This window comes from Taudactylus pleione, unplaced genomic scaffold, assembly GCF_031769625.1.
Source record: "Taudactylus pleione unplaced genomic scaffold, aTauple2 ptg004140l, whole genome shotgun sequence".
NCBI classification, from domain to species: domain Eukaryota; kingdom Metazoa; phylum Chordata; class Amphibia; order Anura; family Myobatrachidae; genus Taudactylus; species Taudactylus pleione.
In genome coordinates, this window is record NW_028288433.1 from 4,808 (window position 1) to 9,524 (window position 4,717).

General features: G+C 44.6%; 1 long non-coding RNA gene across 1 annotated transcript; it reads left to right on the top strand.

Annotated features, from left to right (window-relative positions):
• Positions 1–792: 792 nt before the first annotated feature.
• LOC148430285 (uncharacterized) lies at positions 793–4,015 on the top strand. The gene is made up of 3 exons (XR_015877625.1): positions 793–901; positions 1,313–1,547; positions 3,931–4,015. It is a non-coding gene; the product is annotated as an uncharacterized LOC148430285 (long non-coding RNA).
• Positions 4,016–4,717: the final 702 nt, after the last annotated feature.

Sequence of the window (4,717 nt, forward strand, 5' to 3'; positions counted from 1 at the left end):
TGTTTTGGGCAATATTATATGCTCATATTCAGTCAAATGCTTCAGAACTCATTGGACGGTACTTCACAGTGCAGATGGACAATGACCCGAAGCATACTGCAAAAGCAACCAAAGAGGTTTTTAAGGCTAAAAAGTGGAATGTTATGCAATGGCCAAGTCAATCCCCTGACCTGAATCCGATTGAGCATGCATTTCACTTGATGAAGACAAAACTGAAGGGAAAATGCCCCAAGAACAAGCAAGAACTGAAGAGATTTGCAGTAGAGGCCTGGCAGAGCATCACCAGGGATGAAACCCAGCGTCTGGTGATGTCTATGCGTTCCAGACTTCAGGCTGTAATCGCCTGCAAAGGATTTGCAACAAAGTATTAAAAAGTGAAAGTTAGATTTAGGATTGTTTAGTTTGTCCCATTACTTTTGGCCCCTTAAAAAGTGGGAGGCACATATAGAAACCGTTGTAATTCCTACACTGTTCACCTGATCTGGATGTAATTACCCTCAAATTAAATCTGAAAGTCTGCAGTTAAAGCACATCCTGTTTGTTTCATTTCAAAGCCATTGTGGTGGTGAATAGAGGCCAAAATATGAAAATTCTGTCAATGTCCCAATATTTATGCACCTGACTGTGTATATATATATATATATATATATATATATATATATATATATGTATATATATATACACAGAATGCAGCAGAGCTGTGTGTACAATGATTGTACTGAGCATATCTGCTGTATAAATCATTACATTAAATACAAATAACTGTTTTCAGCTCCTCCATGAAGATCCAGCTAGACGCCTCGGAGTACATGGGAACATCTGCCGGCATCCTTTCTTTGAGCGTATGGACTGGGTCTCTTTGGCTGCCCTTAATATTGCACCCCCATACCTGCCCACACCAGTAAGTACAACACAGAGCTTCTATGAGCTTCCGGGCAGCCTGTAACTAAGGCGTCTATTTAGTATAATATGCTGTAACAGTGTGAAATATACAAATGTTATTGCAGCAAATTTTAAAACTATTACCGCGCCTGGTGACGTCAGGTTACATAGGCGTCTCCTGAGAGCAGAGAGAAACACTTTTACTTTCTCCAGAGCAATGTAACCTCTGCTGTAACACTGTTATTATATGAGCGACAGTTCTTTGTGCAGGATTTATGTCACTTCCTTTATCCTCATTACAGACATCTGGTAAGAGCCTCACATTTATACCACTGTACATAAACTCTACAAAAGGAAGGTTCATAAATGCCTCTATCTTCTAAATTCATATAAACGATGCAACAATCACATTTATTTCTCCTTCCTGTAGCCATCCATTGCTCCCTCTGCCTCCGGGAACATACACCTGGAAACACTGGAGGCAGCAGAGGCCCAGAAACGCCCGATTCCAGCCGAGGACCAGGAGTTATTCACTGGGTTCTCATTTGTCATCTCCACCTGGAGAACCCGCCCACAGACACCCGGCCTGTAAGACGATCAGGGCGAGACGCCCTCCTGAGCTCAGGCATCAGCACCGCTGGTCACAGTGATGGAGGTCTCCGCACGTATGTACACAATATTGTTTTCTAAACATTCTTAAATGAAGATTTTTAACATTAAACTGGGAAAGTATATAGAAAGGAAGAAGGGAGATAGGGCTGGGTATAGCAGTAATATAAGGAACAACAATAATCAGTGCTCATAATGATGAGATGTATAATAGGCTTCTCACAAGCCCAAATGGAGAAACAATAGCAGTTTGGAGATTATTAGGTAAATACAGATATAGCCTGGGATAAGCATAAGAGATATAACACATAGTAGAGAGGGGAAGAGGGAAATAGGGGGTGGGGGGTGAGGAGAAGAGAAGGGGCATGTGTGGGATGTCAGCAGAGGAAGAACAGGGGGGCAGGGAGGGGGGGTAAGGTGCACCTGCTGGGTGCTCAGTAGTAGATGATGGGGATGCTGCTATTCCCCAGTGCACAGCAGAGAACAGGTAGGAATCTTATATATCAATTATGCCGGGTACACTCTAGTCTAGACGATATGTTGTCTGATCCCGCGGATCGGACCAACATGTCGGGCACACCGTCTAGTGTTCATCGGGGTGGTTTCAGCTGCCAATGCCAGTACTGTCAATAGTGCCGGTGAACGATATATTGGGTGGTTGTTAACTGGATCGTGCAGTGTGGACAGACCGACTGATATATTGTTTATCGGCACCATCGGGTGTCGCATTGGCTGGTCACTAAGTGTGTACCCAGCCTTAGAATGTTATAGAGCAGGACCTGGGAGGGGTTAGGTACATTTGGGATAGAGAGTCACATGAGAGCATATGATAGACAAGGAGGGAGACAGAACCCAGTCATTTTGAAGATCAAATAATGAACAGTGGGCCTGATTCAGAGCCGGACGCTATTTGCGCTCGCTCGTTCAGAAAAAGGGGGTGGCTATTTAAATTGAGCGCTTGCTCTTTGCGGTCTGTTGACGCCTCTATGTCTGAGCGGGCGAACGAAACATGCGCTCGCTATTTTGTAAAGACGCCCCCTGGCCGCTCGCATCCTACGTCATCTCCGCTATTTATTAGATTAATCTAATAGACGTCTGAACTGCTCGCAGTGCTTGTGGTTCGATTTTCCTACCGCAATCATGCGAACAGTTCAGGCTAAGAGACAACCAAGTGACGTGGCCGATGACGCTGCTTTGTTAATTATGCACACCCTTAAAACGCCCGTTTTGACCGCTTGGCACGCCTGCGTTCGGAACTCCACTCCCCGTTTGCAAACACCTTCCCCTGTTACCACCCACAAACGCCTCATCCTGTCACTCAAATTAGCAGGCACTCGCTATTTTGCGAGCGCTCGATTTCCGACCGCACTGACTGGTTGGCGCATGCGCATTACGACCCATACGCATGCGCAGTTGTGCGAACATCGCTCGGAGCGAACGAGCGGCCGCTTATGAGCGGCTCTGAATCAGGCCCTGTATCCAAAAAAGGTTTAGTATTCAGCTATAACCCCCACATATGAGCCAGGGAACCACAGTTCCTCCAACAGGGGTCAGATAGCGAGGGGAAGATCTGTCAGTGACGGGTGGGTACAAGGCACCATCTGAGTTATTGTTTATAATAGTTTTCCCTAATTCAGGCACAGATGAAAGATTATTGTTATATGTATTACGTAAATCTTATATTTAATATTTGAATGTATATGTGTGTGTGTATATAAATCTAAATACATAAATATACACGCACAAACTCAGGGCCTGAATCAGAGCTGCACATGATGCTGGCGGTTACGTAGATGAGCAATCTTTGCAACTCCGCATGTGGGAATGTTTCTGACAACTTCTACAGCGCATGCGTTACGCAGAGAGTATCGGGACAGATGGTACCAGAAGGGTGTCAGAAAAGTGATGGGCGTTCCTGGGCAGTGGCTGGTAGTACACATAACAATAGTCCAATCAGTGGGCGCGTCTATGGAGCTGTCACGGGCGTATCAGTGCCAGCAGCTGCATTCCCAGACGCACAGCCCCAGGCACAGGCAGCCGTGGTCAGATGAAGGAACTGTCCCTACCATAGGGCTGGTGCAAGTTTCCCGGGTGCGACCAATGGCGGCGCATTAGGATCCACCAATCGGTATAACAGCGTGTACAGATGCTAAAAGTGGACGTCTCAGACCTTGCACATATGGGCGGCACAGATGTACACAAGGGGAGGAGTCTCTAGCAGCATTTGCATAAATTTGCAGACGACCGCCAATAGCAGCTGCTGTCTGCGCCTTTTGTGTGCGAATCAGAATCAGCCACACAATATACAAACGGCTTATATTACATATATTACATTTCTCAGTCTGTTTCTATCTTATCAGATGTTAATATTAATCACTGATCATCCTATTTATGGAACCGTTTGATTCTTGTTATAAGAGATCCCATATTATGTAACAGGCAATGTCACCTGGAAGGTCGTACATCTGAGATCTCCTCTCCCTCCTCCTGGCTGAAGCTTAGACCATCTAGGACCAGTGTCCGTCTGTATGAGTATCACTCATATATCCTTTTGATTATGTAATGTTATTTATTTACTCTTTTTTCAATCAAAAGTTTAATAATTTTATTTTTTATCTTTATTACATGTATTCAATAGTTAGGAACTTTGCTTTTTATTATGATTAAGCTACTGTACTTTTTTATTATTGTTATTATTATAATGTGCTGTTTTAATATAGATGTAAATGTATTATGTAGTTTTGCAGATACGTTACTAGCAGGGCTGTGCCTCTCCCTGAGGCTGGGGGGCATCACAGCGTCACATCCTCAGTAGGAGTAGGGCTCCGTCATGGCTGCCTATCTCCACTGATCTGTTGGCCCTTTCCTTTCTCGCTGATCCTTCAGTGTTGCGGCATGTTCTTGTACAACACTCTCACCTGTCCATCTCCATCTTTGGGCATCACTTTGTACACATGCCCATAAAAGGACATGTACCTATGGACTATGTCTATATCTTGCTCGAACCCAGATATCCCACTTGTTCATCCATGGCCAATTCTGTTGCCACTCTCTCTGGGAGCATTATTTGCCACTCTGTGCGACATTCTGGTTCCAAATACTTGTAGCAGTACAACATTCCTTCCCAGACATCAAACTGATCCCAGCTGTTTATCAGCCTTCTTTCTCATTGGTCAATTGATTAAATTTGCTCATGGTTGGATAAGTGATCACTTAGTGCCACTGT